This window comes from Schistocerca piceifrons, chromosome 2 (assembly GCF_021461385.2).
Source record: "Schistocerca piceifrons isolate TAMUIC-IGC-003096 chromosome 2, iqSchPice1.1, whole genome shotgun sequence".
NCBI classification, from domain to species: Eukaryota; Metazoa; Arthropoda; class Insecta; order Orthoptera; family Acrididae; genus Schistocerca; species Schistocerca piceifrons.
In genome coordinates, this window is record NC_060139.1 from 387,061,312 (window position 1) to 387,088,554 (window position 27,243).

General features: G+C 41.8%; 1 long non-coding RNA gene across 1 annotated transcript in view; it reads left to right on the forward strand.

Moving 5' to 3' along the window:
- The window catches only part of LOC124777918, a 761,041-nt gene extending 734,328 nt beyond the window's left edge, over positions 1–26,713 (forward strand). The window contains exon 5 of the long non-coding RNA XR_007015802.1: positions 26,649–26,713. This is a non-coding gene — a long non-coding RNA (uncharacterized LOC124777918). The remainder of the gene's footprint in view (positions 1–26,648) is intronic.
- Positions 26,714–27,243: the final 530 nt, after the last annotated feature.

Below are 27,243 nucleotides of genomic sequence, written 5' to 3' on the forward strand. Positions count from 1 at the left end.
TGATTCGTCTCTCCACACAAAGTTTTTCCAATGTTTACGCTCCTTACACCGAGGCGTCGTTTGGCATTTACCGGCGTGATGTGTGTCTTATGAGCAGCCGCTAGACCGTGAAATCCAAGTTTTGTCACCTCCCGCCTAACTGTCATAGTACTTGCAGTAGATCCCGATGCAATTTGGAAATCCTGTGTGATGATCTGGTTAGTTGGTGCCTATTATACATTACGACCCTCTTCAATTGTCAGCGGTCTCTGTCAGTGAACAGACGAGGTCGGCATGTACGCTTTTGTGCTGTACGTGTCCCTTCACGTTTACACTTCACCATCACATCGGAAACGTCGTACCTAGGGATGGCTGGCTCTGAGCACTATGGGACTTAACATGTATGGTCATCAGTCCCCTAGAACTTAGAACTACTTAAACCTAACTAACCTAAGGATATCACACAACACCCAGTCATTACGAGGCAGAGATAATCCCTGACCCCGCCGGGCATCGAACCCAGGAACCCGGGCGCGGGAAGCGAGAACGCTACCGCACGACTACGAGCTGCAGACGTACCTAGGGATGTTTAGGAGTGTGGAAATCTCGCGAACAGAAGCATGACACAAATGATACCCAATCACCTGACCACGTTCCTAGTCCGTGAGTTTCGCCGAGCGCCCCACTCTGCTCTCTCACGACGTCTAATGACCACTGATGTCGCTGATATGGAGTACCTGGCAGTAGGTGGCGGTACAATGCACCCAATATGAAAAACGTATGTTTTTGGGGGTGTCCGGATACTTTTGATCACATAATGTACGTACTAAAAAACATTCCACACTAACGATACGGCCCAGCTAAGAACGGGCATCACTAAGCCTCTAGGGCCTGATGGCTTGCCTGGCGTAGCAGTAGTTTACCGACCAGTTCTTTTAGACTTATGATTAAAATTCAGGGAACAACGTTAGATAAACGAATGTCACCCGCTTAGCAATGTGAACAGAGCATCAAAGGCGCCGCTCCATTGCATCCTTTCATTTATCGACAGGGTGGCCGGCGGCCCACTTTGTGCGCTTTACAAAGTTTTTTTTTTTTTTGTTTTTTTTTTTTTTTCTTCATCAGTCTACTGACTGGTTTGATGCGGCCCGCCACGAATTCCTTTCCTGTGCTAACCTCTTCATCTCAGAGTAGCACTTGCAACCTACGTCCTCAATTATTTGTTTGACGTATTCCAATCTCTGTTTTCCTCTACAGTTTTTGCCCTCTACAGCTCCTTCTAGTACCATGGAAGTCATTCCCGCATGTCTTAGCAGATGTCCTATCATCCTATCCCTTCTCCTTATCAGTGTTTTCCACATATTCCTTTCCTCTCCGATTCTGCGTAGAACCTCCTCATTCCTTACCTTATCAGTCCACCTAATTTTCAACATTCGTCTATAGCACCACATCTCAAATGCTTCGATTCTCTTCTGTTCCGGTTTTCCCACGGTCCATGTTTCACTACCATACAATGCTGTGCTCCAGACGTACATCCTCAGAAATTTCTTCCTCAAATAAAGGCCGGTATTTGATATTAGTAGACTTCTCTTGGCCAGAAATGCCTTTTTTGCCATAGCGAGTCTGCTTTTGATGTCCTCCTTGCTCCGTCCGTTATTGGTTATTTTCTGCCTAGGTAGCAGAATTCCTTAACTTCATTGACTTCGTGACCATCAATCCTGATGTTAAGTTTCTCGCTATTCTCATTTCTACTACTTCTCATTACCTTCGTCTTTCTCCGATTTTTTTTTTTTGTCATCAGTCTACTGACTGGTTTGATGCGGCCCGCCACGAATTCCTTTCCTGTGCTAACCTCTTCATCTCAGAGTAGCACTTGCAACCTACGTCCTCAATTATTTGTTTGACGTATTCCAATCTCTGTTTTCCTCTACAGTTTTTGCCCTCTACAGCTCCTTCTAGTACCATGGAAGTCATTCCCGCATGTCTTAGCAGATGTCCTATCATCCTGTCCCTTCTCCTTATCAGTGTTTTCCACATATTCCTTTCCTCTCCGATTCTGCGTAGAACCTCCTCATTCCTTACCTTATCAGTCCACCTAATTTTCAACATTCGTCTATAGCACCACATCTCAAATGCTTCGATTCTCTTCTGTTCCGGTTTTCCCACGGTCCATGTTTCACTACCATACAATGCTGTGCTCCAGACGTACATCCTCAGAAATTTCTTCCTCAAATTAAGGCCGGTATTTGATATTAGTAGACTTCTCTTGGCCAGAAATGCCTTTTTTGCCATAGCGAGTCTGCTTTTGATGTCCTCCTTGCTCCGTCCGTTATTGGTTATTTTCTGCCTAGGTAGCAGAATTCCTTAACTTCATTGACTTCGTGACCATCAATCCTGATGTTAAGTTTCTCGCTATTCTCATTTCTACTACTTCTCATTACCTTCGTCTTTCTCCGATTTACTCTCAAACTATACTGTGTACTCATTAGACTGTTCATTCCGTTCAGCAGATCATTTAATTCTTCTTCACTTTCACTCAGGTTAGCAATGTCATCAGCGAATCGTATCATTGATATCCTTTCACTTTGTATTTTAATTCCACTCCTGAACCTTTCTTTTATTTCCATCATTGCTTCCTCGATGTACAGATTGAAGAGTAGGGGCGAAAGGCTACAGCCTTGTCTTACACCCTTCTTAATACGAGCACTTCGTTCTTGATCGTCCAGTTTTATTATTCCCTCTTGGTTGTTGTGCATATTGTAAATGACCCGTCTCTCCCTATAGCTTACCCCTACTTTTTTCAGAATCTCGAACAGCTTGCACCATTTTATATTGTCGAACGCTTTTTCCAGGTCGACAAATCCTATGAAAGTGTCTTGATTTTTCTTTAGCCTTGCTTCCATTATTAGCCGTAACGTCAGAATTGCCTCTCTCGTCCCTTTACTTTTCCTAAAGCCAAACTGATCGTCACCTAGCGCATTCTCAATTTTCTTTTCCATTCTTCTGTATATTATTCTTTACACAGTAACCTGGCTATAAGAGCCGTCCATTAGCTGGCGCTGGGGTAGCTCGTAGTTCCTGTCACAGCTACGAGATGTCGTTCCAAACGCCAGTTACATATGGAACAGATAATATTCGTGCCTGGTAACAAATTGTGGACTCCAATGCCTGTCCAGCGAGAGTATCAAAATGCCTATTGCAGTTCCTGAGGTCAGCCTTCATTTAGTGGCAGGAAAAGGCAGCGAGGGACTGTCATTTATAGTATCTGCTGAAGGAGACTATATGTATAGATGTACATATTTTAGTGACAGTGCTGTAGTGTGGCTCAATGACCTGGGGCAAATGATTCAATTCGACGTCACATCGGTGACTTGCGTGTCCCTAACGTATTATGCAACCAGGGAAACAGAGCTAAAGTCTAACGTGGAATCTGAAGCACGTTTAGCTTCTGGCGAATCTCCACGTAATTCAGAGATGAATAATTCCACGAAATATTTGTAAATTATATACCTGAAACAGCTGAAATCCCTACAGTTGTTCCTGCGCTTAGCCGGAACATAGAGACAGAAAGTGTCGCACAGCACTTCGATATATGTATGTATAGAAGACAGAAGAAGAATACACATAGAGGAAAGCAGGAGAAAGTTGAAGATAGATGATTTGTGTCCTGTTTTTATTGGTTGAAGAAATACAGCAGATTACATACACAAGTTTTCATTTCAATAGTAGTAAATTATGCGAATTTTCCTAGCTGCATGGATTTATTTATCGATTGTCATGGTTGTTTTGGAGTTCAAGTTGTGAAGCTGTCAGCTGTGATTATGGTTGTGACTGTGATTTGTCGGTATATTATATTTGCTGATTATTTATTTAATCGAATTACCCTTTTAAGAGTACGTTAGGTGAGTATTTCCATTCTTGCTGCTTGTATTTTTCATCCTGTTCGCCAAAGTTTGTCTTCCTTTCTTGTTCGTCCACGAAGATCACTTTCTGAATTTTTCTCCTAAATAAATTTCCGTGTTGTGTGTGTGTTTCTTATATTGATGCTTGCTTCTTAGAGATCACTTAGTGTCTGTGTAAACCACGCTGGATGTGCTTTCAGCTTCATAACTTCACTAAAGATTCACTTGACCAATCTGTCATGATTTATTGTAGTCAATGTTCAGTGAAAGACATTGTTTCGCGTGTGGTGTGCATAATCCAATGGAAACCATAGTGTTAAAGACACATAATGTGTATCCACAGGATATGTGACCCGGAAAAAGAATCATGACGATCACTCGTTTGGCAAAAGGTTCCGTACTTGTCCCCCATTGGCTTGGTTCAAATGGCTCTGAGCACTATGCGACTTAACTTCTGAGGTCATCAGTCGCCTAGAACTTAGAACTACTTAAACCTAACTAACCTAAGGACATCACACACATCCATGCCCGAGGCAGGATTCGAACCTGCGACCGTAGCAGTCGCTTGGCTCCAGACTGTAGCGCCTAGAACCGCACGGCCACTCCGGCCGGCTGTCCCCCATTCATCTATACCTCCATCTACATGGATGCTCTGCAGATCACATTTAAGTGCCTGATAGAGGTTCATCGAACATCTTCACAACACTTCTCTATCATTCCAATGTCAAACAGCGCACAGAAAGAACGAACACCTATGTCTTTCCGTGCGAGCTCTGATTTTCCTTATTCTATTACGATGATCTTTCCTTTCTATATAGGTGGGAGTCAACAAAGTATATTCACATTCGGAGGAGAAAGTTGGTAATTGAAATTTCGTGAGAAGATCCCACCGCAGTGACAAAGACCTTTGTTTTAATGATGTCCATCCCAAATCTTGTATCATGTCCATTACAGCCCCTCCCCTATTTATAGATCATACAGAACGTGCTGCCGTTCTTTGAACTTCCTCGATCTACTCCGTTATCCTACCTGGTAAGGATCCCACACCGCGCAGCAGTGCTCAAAGAGAGGACGGGCAAGCGTGGTGTAAGCAGTGTCTTTAGTATATCTGTTACATTATCTAAGTGAACTGGCAATAAAACGCAGTCTTAGGTTTGCCTTCCCCGTAACATTTTATATGTGTTCTTTCCAATTTAAACTGTTAGTAATTGTAATTCCTGGGTATTTAGTTGAATGTACTTCCTTTAGATCTGAGTGATTTATCGTGGAAACGAAGTTTAACGGATTCGTTTTAGTACTCATGTGGATGACTTCACACTTTCCGTTATTTAGAGTCAGTCGCCAATTTTCGTACAATACAGACGCTTTTTCTGAATCGTTTTGATCTTCTGATGACTTTATTAGTCGATAAACTACAGCGTCATCTGCAAACAACCTAAGACGGCTGCTCAGATTGTCTGCCAAACCGTTTACATAGATAAGGAATAGCAAAGGGCCTATAACACTACCTTTCGGTACGCCAGAAATCCCTTCTATTTTACTCGATGACTTTCCGTTAATTACTGTGCACCATTCTGATCTCCGGGAGGAGAATCCCAAGGAGGAGATAATGACGAGAAAAAGATAACGTTCTACGGATGGGGGGGGGGGGGGGGGAGTGTCATAAGTTTCAACGTGGACACGTAGGGTTTTTGGAAGGGCGTGTGCAATTCTGCTACGTATCACCAGCTTTCCTACTCGTAATCTTATTTGTATGAGTTGGCTGATTCCCGTTGTAACTTTAGATGTGCCAGGTGTAGGTAGCACTGATGGACGGAATCGAAAAAATTCAAAGACGGGTAGTTACTTCTGTACTATCGCGAAATAAGGGAGAGAGTGCCACGGATATGATATATGAACTGGGGTGGCAGTCATTAAAACAAAGGCGTCTCCGATGCTGCAGGACCTTCTAATGAAATTCCAATCACCAACTTTCTCCTTATTCTGAGAAAATATTTTGTTGGCGTCCACCAAGAGCCCAAGGAAATTCTCTAAGAAGTAATTAATTAATTTTCAAGAAATATTACTACACCATAAAGCGATAAAATATTTTGAAAATGCATTCCGAAGAAACTACTGAAGTTTAGAAATCAGTTGTAGAGTTAAGTTCCTGAAAATTCTTTAAAATTTTTTTGTGAATTCCTAAGGGATCGAACTGCTGAGGTCATCGGTCCCTGCACACTGCTTAAACTAATTTAAACTAACATATGCTAAGAACAACTGTAAGGTGTCAGGCAAATCCAACACCTTCCATGAAAACCCTGACATGATAAGCAAATCCAGTAGTATGTCACATAGCTCCGAATAAATCGTGACATTAAATTAAGCAAAGTAATACGAGTAACGAGTGAGCAAATGGAATACCACAGACTAACACAAGAATGCCTAAATGCATGTCATACCTTCCCACCGTGAGACAGACGCAGTTCCGAGGTGAGAAACGAGAACAGAAGCCGAGAGCAGAACCGTGTTAAGCTGGAAGGCCCTACGATAAGGGATGGACGGAAACTCACGTTGCCAGCTAACTGCTAGGACCACACCACCCGCAAGTTTTAGCGTGAGACTTTTTCGCGTCTCTGTTACATAAGGACCACACCGCCAGCCCATGTTAAAAGATAGAGCCCTCCAGAAGAACTGTATAGATCTGACGATAACGCTAAAAGGACCACACCAGCTGCAAGTTTTAGAGTGAGACTTTTTCGCGTCTCTGTTACGTTGCAAATTTGAAAAACATTGCCCCACTACGAAAAGTATAACGTTTCTCATTGGATGGACAGAATTTTTGTAGGCGGAGCCTAAGGTTAACATTGAGACCCTGATTGGTCAGATGAAAACACAGCCAGATAGTTTTTTTTTTTAAACCAACTTCGGTAAATTGTAGTAAGGAGAAGTTAAGAGAGAGTTGCTTCCAAGAGGGCGAGCTGGACGGAGCTGCGCCGGCCGCCACCCCCTGACGAACAGCGACAAGGTAATGAACGCATTTTTGAGCGCATAAGGCTTCACTCAGAACTGCAGAAGTCTCATCTGTTACATCCCCTTTACGTAATACTAGTGTCGATCGTCAACTAAAGCTCATGGTGTTCACATTTGCTACTTGAAGTAAAAATCTGAAACGCGATGATTTTTCTGTTATATAGTTATTGAGAAGCCACATCAGCCACTGTAATTTACGACAAGTTAGATAAGTAATTAAAGATAATTGAGGGTCAGTGTAGACCATTTTGATAGTTTGCTCTTTTGTGAAACTTAATTTAAACCTAGATTATAGATGTGATATGGCATAGGTCATCCTTCGATCCATTGTAGAACTTGGAAACCCATTCAGGGAATATTCGTTCACAGTTTTGTTGAACGCAGTTGGTTTTTACCATCCTGTATTAAAACATTTCCTTTTATCAATAGTGCAATTTATAAACGATGTTTTGTGAGTAGAATAAAATTTCCAATGGTAAACTTAACTGCTTTTTCGACGTTATTTTACCAGCTAACTAAAAATAGGAAAGCCTTGAACCCCTTCCACTAAATTTAGTTAGTATTAAAATTCCTTTACAGGGAGTACAGTGGAGCTGACGCTGAAATCATTAAGTATTTGGTTATATCATCGCTAGTCTCACTGAACTCTTCTGAATTCTACATGTCATGTGTGGTCTGACGTCTCCTTACCAGCAACAGGTCCCAGGTTCAAACTAGTCAATTCCCTAAAAAACACGTTCAGAGCGTCGTTGCGCGAAAGTGGTAGGGAGACACGATATAGAACAAACAGACACTACGGAGAATGTTTAAACAACACTAACATCAATTCCCGTGGGAGGACGCGAACCTCCGGCAGGAGTGATCGCGCAGTCCGTGACATGGCGCCTCTAACTGCGCGGCCACTCCGCGCGGCTGAAAATTCTTTAACTTCAGTTATAACAGACAGACAAATAGTGCTATTTTCTCTACAAGTCACCATCTATTCATTCCTGAATGTTGCATAAGTAAGACTGCACAGCATAACAAACATCTTAACAATGTAAGAAAACAGTGTTTTTATTATTTTTATACAAGTCAAAATGTTATCTAGAAAAGGGTGCTATTTTTCTTTATTTATATAAAAGTACTTCTTTTTAAGGCGCATCTGATAATACAGGTATGTAATCGCAAATTAAGGACCCAGGGACGCACGCTAGGTACACATTCCAGAACCAACAAGTTCAAGAGTACAGCAGCTGTATCACGTATCTTGCGAATTCGCAATACGGAAACTTAAAGATGTCAGTGGCATCTTACTACGAGGGTCGTTCAATAAATAATGGAACACTTCTTTCTCGGACAGTTTCGATTGAAAGAATGCAGAAGTTGTTGTGGCGCGTCGTGGGATATTCCGCTTCAGCCCGAAAATGGCATCTGTAACGAAGGCGCCTTCCAACCAGAAAGCTGTCGGTGAGTTATTTTTGGTAGAAAACAAGAGCGTAGCAGGTATTCATAATAGCGTACAGAATGTCAACGGAGACATGGAGTGAACAAAAGCACGTTGAGTCGTTGGGCAAGGCGTCTGTCATCATCGCAACAAGTTCTCGCAAACCTGTCCGAAGTACCTCGCATAGCTGTGATGCCTGCGACGTTGGAACGTGCGAACACTCTCATTCGAGGTGATAGACTGACCACAATGAAACTCCTCGTTGCACAACAGGACGTCTCTGTTGTTAGTGCTGACATCCTGGTCTACCAGTTGACGTACTCAAAGGTGTTTTTCGACACCTAAAGAAGACTATAAAGAGCAACGAAGGACTATCGGTGCGGAATTGCTTGCGCGTTGCGAAGCTGATAGTGACAATCGTTTGCCGAACTTCACCACAGGCGATGAGACAGGGGTTCACCAGTTCAAACTGACAGGCCTTGGAGCGACGCCACACCACCTCTCCTCCGAAGAAAAAGTTAATAACCGCGCCCTCAGCCGGTAAAGTCGTGGCGACGGTCTTCTGGGTCTCTGAGGGGGTTATTCTGATTTATGTCCTCCGTGATGGTGCAACGATCAATTCTGAAGTGTACTGTGCTACCCTCGGGAAATTGAAGAAATGATTTCAGCATGTTCGGTGACACAAAAAAGGAAACGAACGTGCCCTTCTCCATAACAACGCTAGCCCTCACACAAGCCTGCGCACCCGAGAAGAGCTCACGAAACTTCGTCCACTCTACATCCCGGATCCCGCGCCTTCCGACTTCCCTGTGTTTGGGCCAACGAAGGATGCGCTCCACGGGCAGTAGTACGTGGATGATGGGAAGGTTATTTATGCAGCAAGACGTTGGTTCGTACTTCGATCATGCGGACGCACAGGCCCTCCGAATAAGGTGGAGGAAGTCTGTCATGTTGAACGGAGATTACGTTGACAAATAGAGACTTGCAGCCAAAAGAGCGGGAAATAACATGGTGTGGTGGTATCCGAATGAAACCATCCTGCTTTCAGAAAAAAGTGATGCATTACAACGCCCCTCGTATCACGGAAAACATTCATGGAGACTTCTTGACAGTTTTACAAGTCGCAACAGTCGGCCAATAGGTTGATCTGGATCCTGGGACGCCATGTTTACTTACGTAGCCCTATCACATGGCCCGTCCTGCTGCGAAACAGTTCTCAGTTTTACAGAACGTAAATAAAATAGCTCAATTTAGAGAAAGGACGCGCCAAAACCTCAGGAATATAAACTGAACCAAATATTAAGATACGTCAGGAAAAGCGCAAAGTACATACTACTAGAAAAACCGAGCGAGGTGGAGCAGTGGTTAGCACACTCGACTGGCATTCAGGAGGACGACGGTTTTAACCCGATTCTGTCCATCCTGATTTAGGTTTTCCGTGATTTCCCTTAGTCACTCTAAGCAAATGCTGGGATGGTTCCTTTGAAAGGGCACGGAGGATTTCCTTGTCCATCCTTCCCTAATCTGGTGGGACCGATAACCTCGCTGTTTGGTCCCCTGCGCCAAACCAACTAGCCAACTCACTAGAAAAAGAGCAAGTGCGGCTTTATGAAACTTTACGGGCCCCATATCAGCTAGGCTCAATTTTTGCTTTCTTTGAGTGTGCTCCTTTAAGTTGTTTATGAACAGAGTTATTCATTGTGATCATCATTAAGGAAACCAGTCACCAAGTTACCATAGGCTAGAATAGGCTGCTACAAAATCAAAAGCTTTTGCCAGTTTTATATGCAGAGGTCCAGAGTCATAACGATCCCAATTTAGAGTGCGCGAACAGCTTATGGCCGTGTTGTGGCAAGTAAAGCTGGTGACACACTGAGTAATATTCGCCATAAAATATTGATGGTTCAATTTTATGCTGTTTGCATGCGGAGAGATTCGTATGTTTTCAGATGACAGCTCCCATGCAATATTACTCTTAGGATTCTCTGAATGCTACTTGCCTTGACAAATTACGAGTGATGTGGCGTCTGATGTCACAATCTGCAAAGTAGGGTTCCAGCGCGAACACGGTCATGGGATTTCGCTCTGTTGGAATATAACCACACACGCCTTTTACTTCTAAATGTACATTTACACTCCCCAAAGATACCTTGCATTTTAGTGTGGCGATAAGTACTTCTGGTACCGCTGTCTGATCCTCCCTTCCTTGTTCCATTCGTCGGTGGTGCGTGGAAACAATGTTTGTCGTTAAACCCCCGTGTTACCTCTAATTTCTCGCATTTTCTAGTCGTGGTCATTGAGCGAGTCTTCCAGGAACCCGTTCTCGGAATTTCAATAGTGAGCTCTGTTGTCTGCCTCAGCAGCTGTGGAGTCAACGCGGCGGAATGGTAACTGCAGAGGCCCGGGCTTGATTGTTCATGTTTTTGCCATCATAACTGACATTCCACAGTTGAGATGCTTGTAGAGACACGTACAGAAAGCCACTTAAAAATTTAAAGAATCTTCTGTTTGACGTAAAGCGCCTGTTTTGTAGCGTCTACCACAGGATTTCTTTGAGGATATCTGTAAAGTTCTCGCGCCGACTAAACGCTCCTTTGACGAAACGCGTCGCTCTTGGTCGAATTTTGTCTCTCTCTTCTATTAATCCAACACTCAAGAAACGATCGAACAAGTGTTTTGTAATCAATTTCTTTCGTCGAAGAATTGCATTTCCCTAAGATTGTTCCCATCAACGTGAGCCTGACATTTGCCTTCCCTACAGTTTGTTTCAGGTGGTCATTCCACTTTAGGTCGTTCCGAATGGTTACTCTTAGATATTTACGATAGTTGCTGTTTCCAATGATACGTCTCCCGTAACGTAATCGTACGATAGTGGATTTCTACGCATATTTATGCAAAATATGTTAAATTTATTTACTCATGTTCAGCTTCTTGTCCCTGCACCAGTCATCACTTCCGATGTTGCTTTAGCTTCTTATAGACAGCTGCATCGTCAGGGAATATTCTCATGGCGATTACGAAGTTAGCCACTAGATCCCTTACATATACTGTAAACAGTAGTGGCCCTATAATTTTTCCTTGGGGTACTCTTGAAATTAACTTGGCATCAATCGATTTTGTTGCGTAAAGAGCCAAACGTTGAATTCTATCTGATCGATAGTCTTGGATACACTCAGAAATCTGGTCAGATTGAAGTTCGATTCTTTCTTTTTACTTATTTATTTATTTTTTACCAAAAGACACCGTGGAACTGTATCAAATGCCTTCCTGCTTTCTGAGGAAAAGGAGCACAGAATCAGTCATTATGCTGAGACTTCACAATAGAGTAATGAAATTTGTCTTGCTTTAATTGATGCTTATAGGGAAGTTATAACGTTCCCTATGTCACCTTCGAGAAATACTCAAACATCATACACGAAATTATAACAAACATATTAAGAAAAAAATCTGTGTACGGCGTGATTCAACTTCCCCTACCTATGGGCAGACGCACACCTTCAAAAACCATGTGTCATATCTTCATGTTCTCTCGCAAGCTATACGAAACTGTTAGTCCTCCATAAAAAATGAACACCACCTTTTTGTAGAAAATTTAATGTAGGAAAATTTTCTGCTGAGATAAGTTTTCGCTGGAGGCCACTGTTTCCGTGCTATTCAAGAAAAACGCTTTTGAAAGTCACTTTTGTTCCTTGAATAATTCCAAAACTATGGCCTCTAGCGAAAACGTATCCCGGTATAAAATTTAGCTACATTAAATTTCCTAAAAAGGTCCTGTTCCTTTTTTCCTATGGGACTAATAGCTTGCGTGTAGTGAGCGAGTGGATATGAAAAACTTACGGATAGTATTTCCAGGCGTTGCAGGTTGCATAAGAGCTGCATGTAAGGGCAGATGAATTACCTTGTATACCTATGAATATGTGTAATTATTGTGGTGCTGTGTAAATACTTCCTTACTTTATCTATAAAATAATTCATGTTATGAAATCAAAGTTTTATGGCCAAAAATTCTTGTTATCAGGCCACGCTTCTAGAAGCAGAAAGAATTCTGAATAGCTTTTTGTTTTAACTGAGGAAGAACTGTACTTAATTTCTTTTCTTTCCGTACTTTTACTCCTTTTCTAGACCTGGTTCTTGAACTGTAAGCTCGTAAGTTTCGTTGTGGTGATGCTGGACTTAAACAGAACGTACTTTAATATTAAGTCCATTTAACTTATTTCGTAATACCTGACCCGTTTCATTCCCATGTTGATAAATTTTTTATGTACTACTGCATTTTTTCAGAGGCTGTAAAGACGTCTTTGACGGCGGACTCTTCGCTCGAATAACGAGCGGCCTCATTAATAGTTCTTTCTCTATTTGTTCAACATCGCTTAAGTGGAACCATCCTGAGATCGATTTATCGACCATTTTCTTCAGTTTTAACGTACATTCCCTACGTATGAATTTTGTTAGGTTGACAGGTCGTTTCCCCAATGGACAGTGACGCCTCTAATCGCTTCATTTCTTTTATGTCTCTTGCCTCCAAGACAATTCAGACGGTAATGGCTGATGCATAATTATCAGGTATTTGTGAAATTCATTCGTAAATTGCGAGTAAGATTCCTACAGCTGTATGATTTACTAGTAACATGAAAATTTTGCTTGACTGGACTCGAACCCTGATGTCCTGCCTTAAGCGAGCAAGAGCACGGCTCCAGGACCGACCCAAATTTCCTTATGTCGAGTTTCTACATCCCCTAGCGCTCGCATACAAATCGTTTGATTTCCATACAGGGAGAGAAAATCGTATAGCCATTTTATAATCGTATTCGCAGTTTGCGAATGCGTTTCATAATTTAGTACGCCTGACGATCGTCAGAACGTTCTTTCTGACATTCATGGAGACCCGTAGGAACATTACATCGAACTGTACAGACATTGTAGAATACAGACGCTGCCTTGCTGCATTCATACCAAAGCAACGCAATCTCACGAGCAAAACAATGTGTCTCCCTATGTGAGAATCATAAGATTTGTATGAGAGCAGTATGGGACGTAGACACCGGGACGTACGAAAGTTTGGGTCGGCCCCGGAGACGCGTTCGGATGGCCAAAGCAGTGAAGGCGACCTCTCACGTAAAGCTGAAAATCCGGGTTCGAGTCCTGATCCAGTACAAACTTAGCACGGGCTATTAGCAAATTGTATCGCCATTGTACAATAGTATTCGTAACTTGTGAATGAATTTCGTAATTTAATACGGCTGTCAACGTCAGAAGTATCTGCACCTTCAGATATAATGCATGTCTGTAGGAGCGTTGTATCAATCTATGCAGAGACGGCAATACACAGACTCTGTCCTACTGAATCAGGAATTTCATCAGCATTTATTTTTTATCTAAAAATTTAGATCAGGTTCATCTTCATTGGTGGTTTCTCTCCCTCGTCGCAGCATTATGATTGCAAAAACACTTTAGGATTCAAATCCTCTCCTTGTCGTGACTCGAGAAAACTTTTCTTTAAAACATATCAGCCTTTAAATAAGAGAGACAAAGAAAAGCTTCAAAAGGACTCCCAATTATCGCAGTAAACATCTGCACCTGAAACTTGAATTTTGCCATCAAACAACTTACCGTGTGAGATGCGGGCTAGTCCCTCTCCTGCCTGCTAGTCAACAGTCACTTAAGACGAAAGCTGGCTCAATGTGGCTCGGGCTATGGGAAACAGCAACGGACAGTTGGACGGATGCGCAGCGGTCATTGCCGCATGGTCCCTGACCTGCCCACCGCCCCACTCGTTAGGAGCCTCGCCAGCAGCGGTGGCAGTGGCACAGTGGCAGTGGCAGGTGCCTCCTGGGCCTGTGCCCGTCCCCTGGCGGCCACCCCCACATGCCCTCCCCCTCCCCCACACACCCCCACACGCCTTGTTGCCAGACGTCGCGACGCGCCTCCGCAATCGATAGCCGCCGACGCTCCCCGTCCTGCCACCACTGCTCTCACCACCGCTACCAAACACTTCCCAACAATCAAAACTTAAATTCATCCGTGTTATGTGGAATTGCTTGAAATAATTTTTGCCCCTGCAGCCACTTTTTACTAATATTTGGCAGCAACTCGTAATTCGGCAGCAATCTGCCATCGGCAGGAGCATTAGAGTTTCACATGCGTTACATTAATCTGAGCTATGATGAGGATTATTTTCTAGGTGTGCCAGTGACTTTATATGCCGACATTTAACCCTGCACAGAGAGATATATTTAGTTTAGTGTGTATCTTATTAACCCCTTCGTGACCAAATTATCCAAAATTTCGCATATTACTGTAACATTTGTGTTCTTGTTTTGGAGTGGATACTGAGTCAGGTCATGTTTCTAAATGTCAGGTGTTCTTTACAGCCTTATAATTATTTTAGGTGGGACGTATATGTCCCGCTGGAGTCGAGGAGGAATAAATTTAGGGAACCATTTACTTACCAGGGACTATGATCAGTAAAAAGAAGAAAGCAAATGCCGTTATTAAGTCAAACTATTTATTTATGCATAGCTTAACATTTTCATGAAACTTTTCAAAAGATCTATATCTACATGATTATCTTGTAATTCTACGTTAAGTGCGTAGCAGAGGATTCATCGAACCACTTTTGAAATACTTCTCCACCGCGCAACTCTCGAAAATCACGCGGGAAAAATGAACACATAAATCTCTCCGTGAGAGCTCTGATTTCTATAATTTTAATGTGATGGTCATTTCTTCTTGCGTAAACGGCTGCCAAAATTAACTCCACACCTTTCGCTTTCAGAGTCAATTGCTACTTCTTGTACCATACAGATATCTTAGTTAAATCGCAATGCAATTGGCTTTGAACATCTTATGACTTTAAAAGACGTTAAATGACATCAACAGCTGCAGGAAATCTGAGAGGGCTGCTCAAACTGTGTCTTAAATCGTTTATGTAGACTAGGAACGACAAAGGGCCTTTAAAGCTCCCTTGTTTTACTCGATGGCTTTCCGTCAGTTACTTCGAACTGTGACCTTGAGGACAGGAAATCACGAATCCAGTCGCACAACTGTGACGATACTTCATATGCCGCAATTTAATTAGAAGTCGCTTGTGAGGAACTGAATCAAAAGCCTTCTGGAAATCTAAAAATATCGAATCAATTTCACGCCTCCTGTCGATAGCACTCTTTACTTCGTGAGAATAAAGAGCTAGTAGTGTGTCACCAGAACGATATTTTTGAATCCCTGTTGGCTATTTTTTAATAAATCATTTTCTTTGACGTGATTCATAATGTTCGAGCACAGTATGTGTTCGAAAATCCTACTGAAAATCGACGTAAGTGATATGGGTCTGTAATTCAACTGATTACTCCTACTTCCTGTTTTGGTACTGGTGTGACTTGTGCAACTTTCCAGTCTTTGGGTACAGCTCTTTTCTGCGAGCGAGCGATTGTTTAGGATTGCTAAATATGGAGCTATTATATCAGCATACTCCGAAAGGAACCTGACTGGTATACAGTCTGGACCAGAAGCCTTGCTTTTATTAAGTGATTTAAGCTGCTTCGCTACACCGATGACATCTGCTTCTAAGTTACTCATGTTGTCATGGCTAAATACTTAGTGGTACTTTGCCGTAGCTACATATGAAATTACTTCTTATCTATTGCTTCCGTGTGCTGCGTTTTCTGCATCACCTCCTTGTGTTCCTTGCTGGAAAATATTTTCCAACTACCTATAAGCGTCCATCATCAGAAACTCCAAAAACTCCTGGCTTCTTTTTTCTGAAGCACGCTTGTCTTCTCTTTCTCTTTGTATTTCCCACAATTGGAAGCTGCCTTACAAGAGCAAGGCGAGAAGGAAGGTGGACACATTTTCCTCCGTAATTCCAGTTCCACATGATGAAGCTATTTAGTGTTATAACACCCAGAAGATAATAAAGGCGATGCCACCATTTGCCTGACCACCTTCCAATAGCAATCTTTGCCACCCCTGGTCGAAGCAGACTACAGCTGTGTACTCTGCTATGGATGCACGGAAGGATGTAGCTAAGGTGGTACCATCTCTATTTTTATCTTCTGACAGAATCTAATATCTTTCGTGGGTGATTAGTTAACAAAATTGCAACTGGATTATTGTCTTGCTATTTTACTGCAGCAACACAGCCACTTTTACAGAAGACGCTCTCTCCAAGTTGTAATTGGTCCTTCCTCATCATAATGTCAGGCAGTCCCTTCCTATTTTACCTTACTGTGCTTGCTGCATGAAGGCCACATTCATATAAGGATAACATTAGTCTGTATCAGGCGAAAAATTGTCGCAGGCAGAAAGACAATGAGAATCCATGTATATCTCACTTAGCCTCATTATAACTCCCTCTCCAAGAGAAGATCTGAATTCTTCTTGTTCTGTACACTTTCCCGTATAAATTTCAAAATGAGAAACCTAACCTGTCTTGGAGTCGCCTAAAGACCAAACTTTATGGCCACGCATTATTGGTTTCATCGGCGTATGCTGCTTGACGAACCTGTCTTTGGAAGGTACCATGCTCTCGTCAACAGCAGTGACACTTGATGACTGAAACGTCAGTTTTAGAGGGGTAAGTGCTAACGACATCGGTACGACAAAGGAACGTAGCTTATCATTGTCTAGCTGTCTAGTTTGAACGGCGCAATTCCGGAAGTAAAAGAGCCAACAGCAAATGCAAATGGCTGGTCGCATGAGACAGTTTGATAGACTTGATCGTATCTTTGATGAAACTGCTACTGTAAGTCCTGATCTGACAGCTGAAGACAACAAAATTATTTCCTTTACATTTTTACCAAGTCTGTTATTGAAACTTGTTTCAAATCAACAGTGGGCTTACCAATTATGGGTTTTAACTTGTGAAGTGTCTGTAGGTACACCTTATTTTATTGTCGTTGCAATGTAAATTTTCCACAAGTTTCTTGGGTCTTGTCACCAGCCGCTGTGGCCGAGCGGTTCTAGGCGCTTCAGTCCGCAACCGCGCTGCTGGTACGGTCGCAGGTTCGAATCCTGCCTCGGGCATGGATGTGTGTGATGTCCTTAGGTTAGTTAGGTTTAAGTAGTTCTACGTCTAGGGGACTGATGACCTCAGCTGTTAAGTTCCATAGTGCTTAAAGCCATTTGAACCATTTTTTGAATCTTGTCTTTGTCATGATCCCAGAGCCAGCACTAATACCTACAAGAGAATCACACGATCAGTTAGTTTTCCAGCACAGGTAAAACGTATATGAACAACAATGAATGTCTTCATTTCCTCTGCAGTAGTCTGGGTCGAGTTACAACTCATCACTATTACTGTCCGTCTTCCAGTGCGATATTCTCTTTCTTGTGAGGCACAACGATTTGTTTTTTCACAAAACAGTAGCAGTTTCATAAAAGATGTTATCAAATCTGTCAAAAGAAATTGTTTCATGCGCTCAGTCATTTGCTATTGGCTCTGTTTCTTCCGTCCAAACTAGACAACTAGACAATGATCAGCCATTTTCTTTTGTCGTACCGCTGTCGGTAGCACTTACTCTTGTAAAACTCACATTTCAGTCATCAAGTGATATAAGTTCTTATGTTGCCTCTTCATCACATTCGTCTTCATTACTTAGCAGCGAAAACGGATAGTCAAAATTTCCTGTTCTCTCAGTCTCAACATTTCTAAAACCAGGAAATGACAAGATATTCAGAGAAGTTACATAATTTATTCTCTTTATGTGTCCTGGCGAGTATCAAATTCAGTCCCCTTCTTAGTTTGAAACGAAACAGCCGAATGCGTCGCGGCTTCCAGTAACAAAAAGTACCTAACCAATACACACCTAGGCTACGAGGCTTTTGTGTTGTATATCAAATAAAGGTAAATAAAATAAGATTACGGCACCGAATGAAATATAGAAATGTAAAAATTTAGGCACAGGTAGGAAAAAAAGGCGCAAACAGAAATTATCCACATACACACACCAGAAGGCAAAATTATTAAACGAAACTAAAAGTGATTTACCAGTAGACACGCGCACAAATCTGTAGCCGGCCGGAGTGGCCGTGCGGTTCTAGGCGCTACAGTCTGGAGCCGAGCGACCGCTACGGTCGCAGGTTCGAATCCTGCCCCAGGCATGGATGTGTGTGATGTCCTTAGGTTAGTTAGGTTTAATTAGTTCTAAGTTCTAGGCGGCTGATAACCTCAGAAGTTAAGTCGCATAGTGCTCAGAGCCATTTGAACCACCAATCTGTATATTTATACCAAAAAATGTGAAAAGACAATAAATGCTTTTACTGAACCTATCTATTGCAGGCAGAAAAAAAATTACGAAAAACCGTCAAAACACAAGGCTCACAAAGAACGACTGAAACAATTAAGTGATATCTCACGCATTAGGTGCCAAACAATGTGCTTGTTGACCCAAAACAGTTGACACATTCAACGCTAGACCGCAGCACCACACAAATGTGGGACTTTCATATCCCTGTAGACTTAGCTAAATAAATTTCTATGTGGGACATATGTCCCGCTGGTCACGAATGAGTTATACATTTAAATCATTTAGTGTGTAGAGTTACATTTTTGGTGGATATATGAAATGTTTAAAGATAAAATTCACTTTAGGTACACACTGAAATACATGTATTTTAATTTACAGGGCTAAATTTCAGTTCGTAACATCACTGCCAACAAATAATTCTCATCGTACTTCAGGTTATTGTAATGTACATGTAACTGTCCCGTATTTCATGACAGCAACTTCGTAATGAAACGCGCCCTGCTAATAAATGTTAGCTAAAAGTGACTGAAGCGATGAATAGTATTTAATAAGCAATCAAAAAAACTTGTGCACTCCTCCAACGGTCAGAGTCAGACTTGTCGTGTTGAAACCCGTTTTCTTCCTCGCTATTTATGGTATGACCAGGACGTTACTAAAAAATCCCGCAGTCCTGAATTTTCACTCTACAAGACGCGGCTAATCAATTACTTAGTTAACTAGTTATTTACGTGTTCCATAGAACATTTGAACGATTCCTTTATCGAAATGATGTGAAACGAGTTAAATTACAGTGTATGTATGTGTGATTAGTGTTAATATTACTGAATACATTATTATTTTTATTACTGACTGGCATTTTTAAGCAGAATAGAAAGAGTTATTCGGGACAAATGATTTTAAAGTAGATTCAAAATTGCTTCGCTACCTGTAAGATATTTTATGTTATTGGGCAAATAATCAAAAATTTTTGTTGCTGCAAACTAACCTATTCTCAACAACGAATTTCGTTAGCGAATAGATGTTTTGCGACAGCGCAGTTAAAAATGCCTAGCTCCTCGAAAGTGTACCTACATGACGTCCATGAGTGAACACCACCTATTATTCTTACTGCTCTCTTTTGCGCAGTGAATACTTTCTCTCTAAGTGCTGAGTTACCTCACTTCTTACTGCTTCCATTGATGTGCAAGGCTGCCGCTGAATTTCCGACTGCAAACTCTCGAAAGATTACTAAATATTGCTACCAAGCTGCAACTCATATTGACAAACTTTTTCCCGAAGACTTCAAGGAACGTGCCTTGTTGCCGGCGGCTTTGAACCCTATGGTTCTTCCGATACGTAGACGGTACTTTTGTTGTCTAACGTCATGGCAGTGAGTCTTTGAATGAATTTTTAGAGCACTTCAATTCAATCAACCCAAATATTTGTTTCACGATGGAGGTGGAAAAGTATGACTTTCTTCCCTTCCTTGATGTGTTGGTCAGGGGGCAGGCTGAATCAATTTTGGGACATGCCGTTTATAAGAAGCCTGCTCACACTGACATGTGTCTACAAGCTGATTGTCGTCACCATCCGGCTCAGCGTGAAGTGGTGCTTCGTACGTTTCGTACCTTAGTTCACAGAGCCCATATCATTTCGGACCCTGAGTGTTTGTCAGCTGAATTAACCTATCTTGAGGCCACCAGGCCATCATTCATCAGGTTCGAATCCTGCCTCGGGCATGGATGTGTGTGGTGTCCTTAGGTTTAAGTAGTTCTAAGTTCTAGGGGACTGGTGACCTCAGGAGTTAAGTCCCATAGCCCTGAGAGCCATTTGAATCATTTGAACCAAGAGCAGACGCTGTCAATCGAGGATGGTCTTGGTTTATGTAAAGCGGGTGTGTACCGTACTCCTTGCAGTTGTGACGTTTCCTATGTTTCTCATACTATCAGGACTGTGACATTTCCTATGTTTCTCATACTATCAGGAATGTGCAGAACTGGTGTACTGAGCATGAGTGTCACACACGAATAAAACAGCCAAGCAAATCCGCCATTTGAGAACATTTTCTTGGCACCAGTCATCCTATGAAATACAACAATACGGAGATTCTGGCATGCTCTCCTAGCTGTTGGGATAGTATTATTAAGGAAACAGTTAAAAGTAAATTAGCAAGTAATCTTATAAACAGAGATGATGGTTTTTGTTCTGCATGGGATCCTGCTCTCTTCCTTGTCAAACAACAGAGCGACAGAGTTAGTGTTATCTCACCCATCGATTTTTAATTCACTATCGATCATTTTTGACGTCGGCCATCTTTGGTCTGTGTGATGGCTTTAGTGTTCACTGTGTGTATGTGTGTGTGTGTGTGTGTGTGTGTGTGTGTGTGTGTTTTACCTTTCCGGAATTTCTCTGCAAACGAAGTCTTTTATTCTCTTGCGAACTGCTTACTTGCTGCAGTTACGCCCTGAATTTGGCAGGGTGCGCTCCTTGTGAAATATCGGTGTTTATCGACGACGTCACCCGGTTGTCTTCCTTTGGCAGGGTGCGCTCCTTGTGAAATATCGGTGTTTATCGACGACGTCACCCGGTTGTCTTCTTTTAAGCCGTTCGAACTTACATCTTATAAGAAGCATTCTTTCGAAACTGGTAACCCTCTTGTACACCTTAAAGCGCACCGCGCCAGCTTGAGGGGCAGCTGAGCCAAAGCCGTTTCTCTCCCACGGGCAAGTTAATGAGCGTCGATCTGGTACATAGTCCAGCCCGAGTGAGGCTTTTAGGCAGTTTTCCATTCTCATTTAGGAAGATACTGACATGACCCCCAAATCTCTGCCTCAAATACGAAACACGGGGGACTGCAATAAAATAACACATAGAACAAAGTTTACATGTCTCTGTATGTCCATCTTTTCAGAGATGGTTGCGGGACTCGGCTGTTCGATACAGGAAGTCAAATGAAACACATTTCAGCCCTCTAGTTTCCAAACTTATTTCATTTGGCTACCAGTTTCGGCGACTTACTATGACCTCTACAGGCCCTGTGTACACAGAGCCTGAAAATTGCGTAGTAAATCTTCGAAACTCGTAACCAAATAAAATAAGTTTGGAAACTAGACGATTGAAAGGTGACTGGTTTGACATCCAGAAAGTGTACATGATTCGAAAAATGATGGTGCACACCAATTCCCTGCTTTAAGTAATATGACTGCTCTGCGACATGAAGGGCATCCGGCCCCAAGTTAAACGAAAACAAAAGTGACAGCTCATGAAAGTAGCGCACCTCACGACAGGACAAAAACTAAGACAGAGAGATTCTTTCCAAATTGGTAAGCAGAATATACAAATAAGTACAGGGTTTCCAACACGTAAAAAATATACTTTTCCTTGTGATTGATCCAAAAATATAAAATTTTGATACAATGGTCCAAAAATATTTTTCGTGGATCTTGGACTTACAAAGAACGCATCTGATAACCCATTGGCATATTTTCATCACGCCTATTCAATTAGAGTGTCGAGCTGAGGGAAGGAAGGCTGGTAGTGCGTGAGTGATTGTAACCTAGTAATATAGGCACGGTGGCAGACTCGAAACTGTAATGTCATTTTCGCAATAATTTTCTGCAAATTCCTTCCATCTATGGAATAGCTGTTTGTCTAAGAGTAGAATTACATTGGTCATGCGAGGCTGAATGTGCATTATGTGTACTTCTTTGTCAGTGTGAGTTCCAGAAGTATCTCGGATACAAAATTTCTATGATTTGGCCAAGAACTTCGAAGGAGAAGGTATTTGTTTCCATAACACGGATAGAGTGCATGGCGCATGAAAAATCTAACCTTTCCATATCTAATATTCTCCTGTGATTCGATAAGTGAATCACAACATTATCTCTCCCAAACACTGACCTTCTTAGTCGTGGTCCATAATTTCCGATCGATTCTTGAATATGAACATGTTACACTGAAACAATTAATAGTCCAGTTAGACCACGGGCGTTATTCTGTATGAATGTGAGCAGACATAGATTGCATTCTCACCTCTACATTTTATTCCACTAGGAATGAAATCATTTCTTTTAGTGCGCATTTATTTTCTAAAATTGTTCTTCTGTGTACTGCACACACTGAATTCACTGAAACCAGCGAACTTACTCATTGCATCTATAGCAGAAGTTCTGTTCACTTCATTAAATTACTTCTTTTCCGAAGTGTTTCTAAATACAAATGTTGCTATCTTTCTACAAGCAATTTTATGTATTTATTTGACATGAATAATCCATCTTGAGAAGTTTTAAATCGATAACAGTGTTTAAACGTCAGCTGCGTAAAATTAATAAACGGCTTTTTGTCTGGCACAATACTAGAGTTCAAAAAGTTGCGCATTTAACATCACCGTTAACCATGCAGAAAATTGAAATTTAGTGCATAGCTAGTTGGTGACAACAAGGTTATGTGCAGTGAATTTGCAAGGTGATAACACGCAGCTGATAGAAATCTTATCAAAGACCTTTGAGTCCAGTAGTGTTTCAAGAGCAAACGGACACACAAATCATAGGAGATGTATAAACCACTAAAGATGCCTATTACGACTAGGTGACAATAGAACGGTCTGTTGTCTCACAGTCAACATGGAGTTACAAAACATTGTTCTTGTGACACACAGCTAGCTCTTTAAACAAAGGAAGTGTTGGATGCAATCGACAATGGATTTCAAATAGATTCAGTATTTCTAGATTTCCAGAGAGCTTTTGACGTTGCACTTCACAAGTTGCTTGTAATCGATTTGAGTGCTTATGGAACATCGTATCAATTATGCGAATGGATTCGTGATTTTCTGTCAGAGAGGTTACAGTTCGTAGTAAGTGACGCAAAGTCATCGAGTGAAACAGAAGTGATTTCTGGCGTTCCCCAAGGCAGTGTTATAGGCCCTCCGCTGTTCTGAGCTGCCGTCTCAGATTGTTTGCGGAGCATTCTGTACTTTATCGTCTAGTGAAGTCATCAGAAGACCAAAAAAAATTTCAAAACGATATAGAAGAGAGTAGCCGGCCGTTGGTGGCCGAGCGGTTCTAGGCGCTTCAGTCTGGAACCGCGCGACCGCTATGGTCGCAGGTTCGAATCCTGCCTCGGGCATGGATGTGTGTAATGTCCTTAGGTTAGTTAGGTTTAAGTAGTTCTAAGTTCTAGGGGACTGATGACCTGAGATGTTAAGTCCCATAGTGCTCAGAGCCATTTGATCCTAAATAACGAAATGTGTGAGGTCATCCAAAAGGGTGCTAAAGGGGTCCGTTAAACCGGTCACTCTATAAATCAGTCAAATCTAAAGGCCATTAACTCAACTAAATACCTAGACATTATAGTTACGATCATCTTAAATTGGAAGGAACTCATAGAAAATGTTGTGAGGAAGGCGAACCAAAGACTGCTTTTTGTTGGCAGAACACTTAGAAGATGCAACTGATCTACTAAAGAGACTGTCTGCGCTACGCTTGACCGTCCTCATTTGGAGTACTGCTGCGCGGTGTGGGATCCTTACTAAATAGGACTTACGGAGTACATCGAGAAAGTTGAAAGAAGGACGGCACATTTAGTATCGTCGAGAAATAGAGAGTGTGTCACGGGCATGATACAGGATTTCGGGTGGACATCATTAAAACAAAGGCGTTTCTCGGTGCGGCGGGATATTCTCACGAAATTTCAATCACCAGCTTCCTCCGAATGCGACAATAATTTCTTGACTCCAACCTACATACGGAAGGACGATCGCCATCATAAAATAAGGGAAATCATAGTTCATACGGAAAAATATAGAGGTTCGTTGTGAAGATGGTTCGATGAACCCACAACAGCCACTTAATTGTGATTTGCAGAGTGTTCATATAGATGTAGATGTAGATGACATTTAACATATTTGGTTAAAAACAGTAGTAAAATTTTAGTTACGAAAGTCGGATGATAAATATTTTTTTTTTTCTGCAGTCTCAACAACATGCATAGTAAAAATGTGCTTGCGTCTAACTACTTAATTGTCTCAATTTGTTGTTCGATTTTAAACAAGTAGCATCCATTGGCAGTAATTTATTTATCTATTTTAACTGAAGTACGCTTATAGCCGTAAAGTTATTTGTTCCTTCGCTTTCCTATTGGAGTTCATATTCACATTCCCACTTGCGTTTAGTTGCTGCGATATTACATTTCCGCAGCGCAAAATTTGTGTTGTAGCAAGAATGTTAATGTCCTGAAACATGCGAGTGCGCAAAGACTATTTAACTCTGAAAATGCTGAGTTATTAGTAGAGGTGTACAAATTCCCCTTGCAGCCTGCTTGCCCCTAGCTCCTCTGCAACCATTCATGCAGGTCAGCCTGCCGCGACGTAAACACAAGAGTACGCATGTACTGAGGCATAGTGGGTAATGCGACAGACTTGGGCTCCCGCAAGCCCGGGCTACCTAGGTTCCCGCAGGCCTGCCAAGCTTCACGGGACCCGCTCAACTTGCTGCGCCTGACAACAGGTTGCGCTGTCAAGCTACCGTGACTAGAGTAGCCAGGTAGTTAGCCCACAGTTCATTTATCGCAACGGTGGGGGAGCACAATGAATAGGTCGGACTTTAGTGAGACTGAAAAAAAATTGACAACTGGCGAATACATGCTGGTAACGAAACAGAGCACAAGTGCCGAATAGGAAACGTTTTCGTGTGTTTATGAGGCCGCTTCAAATAAATCGGTAGGTGTGTCTCAATGCAAACTATGTAAAAAGCTCTTAAGTACTTATTCGGGAACCTCGAGTATGTTACGACATGTGTGCGAATTTGACAAGCAGTTCCCTTACTCCGTAAATATCTTGAAAGAGGACAAAGATTTAGTGGCCGAAAAGGGCGTTGAAATGTGTGCTAAGGACCTGAGACCATTTAGCAGTATAGAGGGAGAAGGATTTCATGGTAACCCGCAAATGATGTCAAAATCTTTTGTAAGGTACTCTATTCCATGCACTGTCCGAAATATTATGTAGACAGTAATGTTCCTCTTGATGGTCAAATGTGCAAAATTTCTTCAAGATCGGAATAAAACTGTAGGTTAGTGTAGAAGTGTGTTAGTAAAGTACCCTCCGCCATGCACCATTAAGAATTTTAAACAGACAGCGCCCTTCATCCTGCTTTGAGTATCAAGTATGCCAAATTTCATCAAGATCGGAATAAAAACGTACAATTTGTCGAATTGCGTTCGGTAAAGTAACCTCTGCCATGCACCCTACGAAATTTTAAGTAGACTGTGACCCTCCTCTTGGTTTCAAGGTATAGTGTGCAAAATTTCATCAAGATTATATGCAATACAAACACACGGACACAATGAAAACACACTTTCAGTTTTTCTCAAATTTTCCAATCTTTCGGTCGGCTTCCGAAAAATTTTATTTCATAAAAACCTTGTCCTGAGAATTACGAACACAGCAAAAAAAAAAAAATTGACGAATTGGTCCAGCCGTTCTCGAGTTTTACGCTTATCAACGCATTTGGCAATTCTTTTTTATTTGTATAGATAATAAGCCCGAAATATACGCGTAAAGGAAGAACGTACAAATAAAACCCAATATTTTTTGATCTGAAATTAATATATAAATGTTAGAGTTTGTCTTTTGGTGCTCAGGTAAAATAAAAACTTTTAATTAACGTTCATAGTATGACAATGAAGCGCGCAGACTAAACGGCTGCGTAGCGCAGCTCAGCAGTAATATGGGCAGGCAAGCAAGTTTCCCGCAGCCTGCCCGGGTTGGGTTCTGCTTGGCTTGGCTGGGAGTGAAGCAGCCTGCCCGTACTGTTGACAAGGCGCGGCGGCCTGCCCGCCTGGCCACCGGGCAGGCATGGGCGGGTTAAAAGCGGAACATGTACACCTCTGGTTATTAGCCTATGTAATGTATTTGCTTCCTGTGTCCAATGAGCCTCTCACTTCTGACCTTGGAAGGTAACAGATATTAGAGACATTCGATTATCTCCTTGAGGAATACCTTTAAAAGTGGCAACGATGTTAGAATTTTCAACTGTTTTGTAAGTTTTTGTTCTGAAGTTATTCAAAGATAGTAGAGAGACGAATTAAACGTTTCTTCAATTTATGTTTCAGGTTTGAAGTGCGACTGCAAGGTTGATGACTGAGTCAGATGGAACACTGGCCTATATAATCAAGGTAAGAGACTCTTGCTGTACAATGTACAGCTGGATAATCACGCTTTTAATTTCATTTTTCTCTCCTCCTGTATAAATTTCGTTGCCAAAGTGGCGTCTGGCTTAATTAAAATGGTTTCACACATCACAAAGTTTCTGTGAGTTTTCGATTACTGTCCTTCTGTTAGTACACAGGAAATTAATTTTAGAATTAAATGTTATTTTTGTTACTAAATGTGTACCCTTAACATCTCCTTCTGCCAAAATCTCCCTAGATATTAATATTTTGTTTACCTTGTATATCATCGTTCTAAAAGCGCACAGCTAAGGAAGTTATTCTGGAACCATACAAGCGTAATTTCAGCTCCTTGTTTTGTTAGTCATCTAGTAAACAGTCTCCCTCATTCGTTCTCGATTGCTGTATTCGTATATGTGACTGCAGTGAAATATCAGATACATCGCGTCTACAAGTAATAACGATGACTTTTTTAAAAGAAAATATTGCCATCAACGAGATCTGTTTACAAAATTAGGGTTTTCGACATATATAATAA